Genomic DNA, 9,420 nt, shown 5'->3' with positions numbered 1-9,420 from the left:
GGTTTTTTTTTTTTTTTTTTTTTTTTTTTTTTTTTTTTTTTTTTTTTTTTTGAAAAAACAGACTTATGCATCAAGTTGAAAGCGTATATTTTAGTTTTTGGGTTGATCAATCCAAGTCAAAAACTGACTTGTATGTAACACTTTTAAAACGTTTACATTAATATAGACGCTATACCTTTTGAAACGTTTACACTCAAAATCAATAACCAAAAGGAGGCTGATACAAAGCAAAACCCAAAAATAATACTCACCCAAATAGCAAGAGCCATAAAATATTTTAGTTTTACTTGGCCGTGTTGATCAATCCAAGTCATTTAAATAAACAAAATTTTGATAAGTCAAAGTTGTAAGTTGTTTAATAAACAAGTCTTGTTTGAATTATAGAGAAAATGAATAGCTCAACCCATTCAAAACTAGTCTTGTTGACATTATATATATATATATATATATATATATATATATATATAGAGAGAGAGAGAAAGAGAGAGAAACGGGATCAGGAGAAAACGCTCAAAAGTGTAGGGGGGGGGGGGGATAGTGCACGGTCCTCTCAACCGCCGGAGTGATCTCACTCCGGGAGCCGCTACCCGACCAAGCTAGCTCCGCAGTGACTTCCCCATGCCGAGTTATTATGCTGAGACGTATCATTTTATAGGATGTCTTTTTGGCGCCTAAGTTAGGCGGTGCATGATTATAATAAAGTATTCGTCTTTTCAGTTACTGTTTGTAAATTATTGTTTTTGACAAGCTTTATCTCTGAAGTCTGTAACACGTCCCATCTTTCAAGTTTGGCGTTTTAGATTCTAATATAATAAAATTTCCCTATCTTCAGTATTACTGATTTGTAGTTACTGTTTCTAGTTACATTTTCAAGTTTGTTTTTTATTTATTTTATTTATTTTATTTTTTGGTTTTTTATAATACTTGTCCAAAGTAATTTTATGATGGTTTGGTAATTTTTGTGGCGTTTTCTGGCATGTTGGCGTTTTTATTAGATATGACATTGTTATTATATAACAATCAACTGAAAAAGAAAATTAAACAAAATAAATATTGATCTTCCAAATCTTCACTGTCACCAGTCTCTTTCTTCTTTTGAAGCATCTTCACTGTCTGTTTTGACTTTCGTACGATTTTTTTTTATTTTTGTTTTTTGAAGTAGTTTTTTTTGTCGCCATTTGGAAACACAAAGTCTGAAATCAGCCTCTTTTTCTATAATATTTGTCCATCTCATGCAGCAAAATGTTATTGAGTTTACACCCTTTCAGCCAAAATGTTATCTTTTTTTGGCGTTTTACCGAGAAAAAGAATGCCACTAAATAAACCATCTTAAAACTGTAAATTTGATCATGCTAAAATCAATAAAGTGTTGTTGTATGGTGATGGACAATATTGTTAATCCTCAGTTAAGAAAAGATAACTGGCAATGTTGTCCACCCCATAAAGCTAAACTTTATTGACAACAAGATATTTGATGTTTGAGTTTTCTGGCGTTTATCAGACGAATGGTATATATTAAATATGGCGTTTGGGGTTTTTGTGTGTGTTTTTAATTGAAGGTCTGTCTTGTTATATATATATGATTTTTTTGGCGGTTTTTTAGGCGGGATTTTATTATAATTAAGTTTGGCGTTTTATATCTAATGGCGTTTTTAGTTAGAATGGTGTGTGATTTTTGTTTGGCGTTTTATTTTCATGAGATAGCATTTTGTTTGGAGTAGTCAAAAGACGCTTTTACCCTTAATGAAACGCGTCCACGTAATAAAATTGATGCTATTTACGAAAACGCCACCGCGCCAATCTAGTCCATAGGTTGTTTTGATCGGACGATCCATAAGCGTTCTCACCGTTCTCACAATTTCCACCGTTTTCTCTAAATCCTGCCCCTATATATATATATATATATATATATATATATATATATAGTGAAGAGTTCAAATGAGAAGAAACTTTTTGTAAGAAGAAAAAAGAAGAAATTTCAACAAATAAGAATGCTTCATTTTACTTTATTTAATATAAGTATTTAATGTTACTATAAGGGTAATATAGTAAACCTACAAAGATCATTAATTAGTAGTGTTTCTCTTTAATAGCTAACTAAATTAAAATTTGTAACTTATCTTCAAAATATATATTTTTTCAAAAAAAAAAAAAATAAAATAAAATAATTTAGAGTGTAGGATAAATTACGTGTATATGATAAATTACGGGTTGTGTAGGATAAATTTCAACATGTGTAGGGTAAATTGCGAAAGGTGTAGTGTAACTTTTGATGTGTATAGTCAAAAATCATTAGTGTGAAGGATGGTAGTTTTATGACTAATTAATTAGTCAAAGATGATAGTAAATGAGATAAGTGAAAAACTATTTAATGTTTTACAATTGTACCCTTTTGTTCTTTTTATTCTCAATTAAATTTTCTTCTCAAAGGAACCTTCCCCTATATATCTATATCTATATATATTAATAAATGAGATGATGTGGGCTATGTGTCCTTGAATGGTGAAGCCATTTTGATGATGTGGCATCCTATTATTGAGTAGAGGGTGATTTTGAGAGGGAATCCATCTCAAAAGTCTAAATTCACATACAAATTCATTTTGGACGCGGGATCCAGATTTGATTCGGGTCACCCATCTCATACCACACCACGTATTACATCCTCATTTTCCTGAAACCCTAAATCCCAAATTACTGATTCTCCTTCAATTGTTCTTCGTCGATTCATCATTCTCAATGGCCAGGTATGAGTACTTATATGATTCTTTATTGTAATGCTTAATCTATTGGATTTTCTTCAGACCTGATCATCTCGATTCACTGATTTTTTATCGTTCGAGACTGAAACAATGGGCGCTAGGGTTACGCCGTGAACCCTTGATGACGACAGAATTGCATGCTATAGAAGAGACAATCAAAGGTAAGATCTGATTTAGCGGCAAAAACTTTTACAATCGTATTCTGCTCTTCTCAGTTTCTTACTCTTATCACACCAAATCAAATCAGTATTTGGATTCTTTTACAAAATCTCATATAAGATGTCATTTCCATTACAGCTTTATTCATATCACAAACCCTATAGCTGAATTTGTGAGATTCATTTTTCAAACATCGACGATCTGTGGATGCTTATGGTTTCTGGAACGACTTTTGAAGAGGTAATTTTCTTTTAACAGTCCATTGTATTGTAGATTGTAGATTATTGTAGATTGTATATATTGATTTATTGTAGATCTTGAATCGATTTGTAGCGTTTAGGGTTTTCCATCAGATCTGTTAACCTAATAACCTAATGTTTGATGTTTGTTTGTTAATAAAAATCTCTGATATAAGGTTGTTTGTTTAAATCGTTAAGTATAATTTGGGGATTTGAATTTCGGTAATAATTCTGAAATATTGCTTTTGGATTCATGTTTAAAAGTTCCTTCCCTTTGTTTGAAGCTATTTCACGTATCTCATAGAGTAATTCTGTTGATACTATTGCTTCTTGGTGAACTGGTCGATATCTGCGTCTAGAAAAAATATATACAAGTTGGTTTGTTCATAGTTCTTAGGCCGGTGAGTGTTCAAAATGTTTGCAAATGAATATTGACGTTGAAAAGAAATATATTGTAATTTAATCATTTTGTAGGTTTTTCTCGCCGGTCGTCAAAATCATTCACACCGACGAGACTGAGGTGGCCTTATTCTGCTACTTATCATAAAGGTGGCGTACTGTTTCTGTTATTATCAAATTTTCCTAATTGTTTTTCATCATTTATGTTATGTCCTTATGAATCAGCTCCACCATATAAATTTGCATTCTTGATCTTTGTCTTATCATTACTATTTTTGTAGTTTCTTTGTGATAAGCGGGTGTCTTTGATTTATGCCAATTCTATGAGGTGACCAAAAGGTCTGGTTGGGCAACCTTGGTAACGGGACAAAATAGGCTGGGTTTTAAACGGGTCATTTTTGTATGGGTAAAAACGGATTGGCTGAGTTTTTTTTTTCTTTTTTTGCTAACATGCCTTTTCTTTTTTACTTAGATGCTCATATGTTAATAATCTTCATCAACTTAATTAGCAATTTTCATGATGCTTATCATATGTTTTACTTTATGCATAAGGCTTTTCTTCACAAAAAGTCAACATATTGAAGTGGCAATCCAAGTTCAAAAAACATTAATAAGACAATCCGTTATGGAGGAAGGCTGTGGCACGATTCGGTGCCACATCGGCACCCCGCCAAGTTCAGGTCAAGCAGTTTAGGAATATCAAATTCCAAGTTTAAGTTTTTTGAAAACCTGAGAAAAAGGATTAGGATTACTAAGTGGAATGTGCAACTTTTTTCTTACATATTGGTCACCAGTAAGTTCTTTCAATTTTTATTTGCTATGTTGCTTTTTGCGGTTCTCTGCATTGCAATTAAGTTTACAATTGCTTCTACTTTAGAAGGTTAATTCACTATTTCACTATCAGAGGCAACAATATGGCTTGCTTTGTGGGTAATTCGAATATATAATCATCTGGTTTGTCGGTCTTTACTCTATTAAAAGTCTATTGATAATCTAATGCTACTATTTATTCACAATGCGCATTGCTAGGACTATATATTATTGAGCTATGATGCGTTTATTGTTATCTAATCAAGGGGTTTGATCCTCTTCCAGTAGGGCTCTTGAAATCTGCATTATATTGTGTTCTTTTTATCTCAATTCGAATAGGGATTTTATCGCTTTGCAGGTGTTCACATTTTTTGCATTGTTTGTCCTTAGGATGGAGTTTTTGCACACGGAACGTATGAGTATGGTTCTGTTTGTTGTTTCTTACTCATGGGTATGCCATCTAAAATGATTGCTTACTGTACAAAACTACCAAATTATTAATTGCTTAATAAAATAAACTTCAATTTATTTATTTGATGTTTCGATTCTTTTATATAGAAGAGTGGACTAGAAGCCTATTTATCCCGTTTAATGTTTAGATAGTTTACAAACACAATTTGATATTGTTATCATGTCTGACTTATTTGAAACGGAACTCAAATATCATGTGATTGGCTTAAATCTCTTTGAAAGAATTACAAAACTATACACGTCATCCTCATGGTTTTGTACAATTATAAGTCATATGAAATTATACTTCTTTGATTTGACCACAAGTTTTTTAGAAATTACTGCCCATGATTGCCAAATAATTCAACACATCATAATGTTATGCATATCCACATGTTCCAGCCTTATCTTACATTAACTATATATGAATTGAAAGTGAGCATGGATAGTATTTTCCTCTGATTTAATGATGACATATAATGAATTGGATGTGAGTTTGGGAAGATAAGTCGTTCCTGGTCTGATGGTTATGCATGTGTTTGTTTATTGAACTTACCCAGGTTTGATTCTTTTTGTGTGCATTTTCTTCGTTTCCCCCTTCTTTTCTTCCTTTGTTGATGACACATGTACTACGTTTTTTACATGCCTTTCATCTGGTCTTGACCTGTATTGTGTATCTCCTTATTTTGGTAGTGATAGAAAGAAAGATTGAAGGATAATCACTTTTGTATAATTTGTTTCTATACTTTCTTTTGAAGTGTTTAAATTTTAGATTTTACGTGTGTTTAGTAATGTTCTCTTTTCTCATGTGCTAGCTGAGAACCAGTGAGTCAGTTGATGGTTGTGCAATATATTGGCGATCGTCAAATTATTCTAATTTTCTTCTTTTACACTTATTACTATGAGATCGTTGTTGGTGTAGAATATTACCATTTATGAACCCAATGCTTCGGGGCTATGATTTAAACAGTCTCTTAAACCACACAATATTTCATATGATTATTGTCTTTTCACACATATGCTTATTTTAACCAGATCCAAAGGGGAACAAGGCAACTATATCTTTTATTGGAACACAACAAAAAATGCAAGGCTTATGGGAGCACAGTTTACCAAGTGGACCTTTTGTTTGCCGATGGCAATTATGTCTTGAAAAGGAATCCTTGAGGTATGATAATGATTCTCTTTTGTGATATTATCATTTGGTTTATGAAGAATGTCTTGGGTCAATTTTTTATTAAGTATAAGATAATTAGTTTTGATTTGATGTAATTGTATGTGTTAATCATCAACGTGCTTAGGATCTAATATTTCGGTCAAGTTTTCTTCATTCTAATTTATAATATCCGTGCTTAGGATCTAATATTTTGGTCAAGTTTTCTGCATTCTAATTTACAATATCTTGGTCCATATTTGATATGTTGGGATCATGGATAGACATACACATAGTCACATCCTTGATCTTTGAAGCATCAGAAGTTTTCTACTCTTGACCTATTTGGTTAACACAAATGTCATGATTTACTTTTGACTTATTTTTTAGTTGAGGCATGACTTATAAGGCGGGAAAACACAGCAAACATAAACTAATTGGACACCAAGATAAGTTTTTTGTTTCAGATTCGTATTTTTGTTCGTCTTTATTTGCAATATGTGTCGATGAAATGCCTATTGATGGTGTTGCTGTAGGCACGATTCATGAAGACATGATTGATATGGCTTTTCAAACTGTAAGTGGAGTTTACGAGAGTGGTTGGTCTGAAAAAGGAGGCGGGTACGCCTACTTAATGTGCCATTCCAGTTATTACATGGATTTATATTGCAAACAAACCATGTTTTTTTCTAAAATGCATAAAAATATTTTATAGGTAGCAGTTTTACCAAGTTTACTTATAAGTGGGTTGATTCTTGACAGTTTAATTTTTTTGTTTTTTTTAATATGAATAGCGATTAAATTTAGCTATAAAATAGTTGGATTTTAGGTTTTTGTTAAATATACATGTAAAATAGCATATATACTATATACCAAGGTATTTTGATATAATATACATAAACAAATGTTACAACTTTTTTGCTAATGTACTCCTATTTATAAATAGCGCCTGTTATTTATCGTTATTCGCTATGTAGCATATCGGTACCTTATCGCTATTTGTTGCTATTTGCCATTAACAACTATGGTTCTAGGTTTGGTTTGGTTGTGTCAGGTTTGGTTCCAATTTTGTCAAAACCACATTTTTTTTATTTTAATGAAACAATTTTTAGACAGGATAATTGCACTTGCCTAAGTAAGCATTTATCTCTTTTTGCTATCACCTCATTATTAATCTAGCATCAGTCCTTGAATAATAATCATAAGAGTTGAGTTAAATGCTAATGTAAGAATTTGGTGTAACGTTTGTATTATTTTCAGCTTTACACTGGGTTTTCTATCCCGATTGATATAAAAACTGTCTTATTTTGGTATTTAATCATTTAATGCATTGGCATTTCTTCAGATGATTTCTATAACTAGAACATGGTCAAGATATGGTACTGTGATGGTGCATCTTTACTGGGCACCCTGAAAGCGGGCGAAAAGTACTTTCTTTTTCTTTTTGTAAACTATGGATTTTCTTTCAAGTATGGCAGTTTAGCATTTGTAGGGTATATGGGTTGGATCGGCTCCCTTAGCTGATGGGTTTCCTTCTCTATTTGCACAATAATAGCAAACATGGATGGCAAACATATATGTTTTTCCTCATAAGAGCTCACTACGCCAATAATAACAAACATGGATGGCTTTTGGCTGGTTGGATGAAAGTCGAGAATGTAACCGAAGCCATTTCTATACTGAAACCAAATGGAGATGATGTCAGCAGTGGTATATGTGCTTCGTTGCGCTAGACTTTGACTCAGTTTCGTCTTGCAAATGGTTATGCTGCTCTCAGAGAGAGACGCTCTAAGCTCTGCAAGTGTTGGATTACAAAGGTAAAATCTTATATCAAATATAGAACTGGAAAAGTAAAACCATGTAGTAAAATGACTTTTTTTTGGGGTTTTGGTAAGTACAGTCAATTTCTTTCTGTGTTGCTCTAGAGTCTATATGCCACAAGTGCCACTGTGTTTGCTAAATGCTTTCATTTTTTATCGTTGTTTCATAGGGGTCCAAATAATAGTACGGGTCAAAACGGGTATGCTAGAATAAGATTGCAGTTCGAAAATTTATTTGCTTTGTTTGGAAAGCGGTCAACGACAACACTCGGACGACTATGGCCCTTGCGGCGAAGGGTGACGCCTATGTAGATGGGAAATTTTTTATGTGTGGATATAAGGGAGGAGACTGCAGATCATTTACTTGCAAATTATATAAGTACTAGAGCGATATGGTGGCATATGTGTTTGGACTAAAGTCCCAATGCCTGGCTGTTTTGATTTTGTGAACTTTATGCTAGAGAATGCTCTTAAAGTTTACGAACCAGCAAAGGAGAAACCTATTATCTATGTAGCCTTCTTGATGACCATTTGGAAGATGTGGATGCATCTAAATGACAAGGTTTTTAGAAGAAAAGCCTGTTCTAATGCAAAAGTTTTGGAGGAGATAAAGCTAGGGATGCACTAATGGTTGGTAAGACGACACAAATTTGCGGTTCTGTCCTTGGAGCGCTGGAACAATGTTGATGTTGGTTTATAACACTACATTGGATTTTAGCTTTGTTTTTTGTTATGTTTGTGTATTTTTGTGTTTTTTATTGGGGCTGTATCCTCTGTCTTAGCTTCTGGCTAAGATTGAGTTTGTGAGGTTTTGTAATAAATTGATCTCCTTTGCTTGATCACAAAAAAGATATGTTATTAAATATTATGTTTGTTACTATTAATTAATTAATTCTAAATGTATATATTATATTTGTTGTAAACACTAACCAATTGGTGAATAGGGATCAACGAGTATGTGTTTTGGCATGTGTTATTTTTTTGGGAAATGGGCTATATAATCTGATGTGACGATACAATTATGTATTGCGGCATGATACATTTATTCATGTTAATTTCTTCGTGTTGAGTGGGTATTCGTAACTGGACCGTGGGAGCGACACTTACTAATTAGTCAAATGATGAAGAGACAGGAACATTGATGCGTGTGTAGTGTAATATAATTTAGATGTATATTTAAGCCCCTTTTTACACTTTTAGCCAAGTTTTAAATTTATAAAACACGATATTCACTAACACTAAACACACATATGGGCAAGTGCACCCATCGTGGACGTAGTATAGTGTTGGTAAGATACCGAGGTCGTCCAAGGACACAAGAGCTTTTAATACCGGTTTATCCTCAACGTCTAATCAAATCAAAAAGTGAGAAAAATGTTTTAAACTAAGAAAAATAAAACTAACTAAATGCTGAAAAATAAAATAAAATAAAAACAGATAGACAAGATGAATCACTTGGATCCGACACGTGTATTAGTATAACCTTTGATTATTTTTGCACTTTTGCACTTGTTTAAGAGATTATCTTAGTTATTGTAGTAGGCCCCTCTTTTGAAGGCGACGTTACCCTCAACCCAGTAGTTTGAGTCAGCAAGGATACAATCCTAAAGGGTCGGATTATTGGAAGATAA

The 9,420-nt window shown here is 32.8% G+C and overlaps 1 long non-coding RNA gene across 1 annotated transcript; it reads left to right on the top strand.

Annotated features, from left to right (window-relative positions):
• The first annotated feature begins 6,398 nt into the window (after positions 1-6,398).
• Positions 6,399-8,681, top strand: LOC118488878. Its single transcript, XR_004885353.1, has 3 exons — positions 6,399-6,590; positions 7,315-7,786; positions 7,960-8,681. It is a non-coding gene; the product is annotated as an uncharacterized LOC118488878 (long non-coding RNA).
• The last annotated feature ends 739 nt before the right edge of the window (positions 8,682-9,420 follow it).

Source organism: Helianthus annuus, chromosome 2 (assembly GCF_002127325.2).
Source record: "Helianthus annuus cultivar XRQ/B chromosome 2, HanXRQr2.0-SUNRISE, whole genome shotgun sequence".
Taxonomy (NCBI): domain Eukaryota; kingdom Viridiplantae; phylum Streptophyta; class Magnoliopsida; order Asterales; family Asteraceae; genus Helianthus; species Helianthus annuus.
This window is presented reverse-complemented; position numbering and strand designations above follow the sequence as displayed.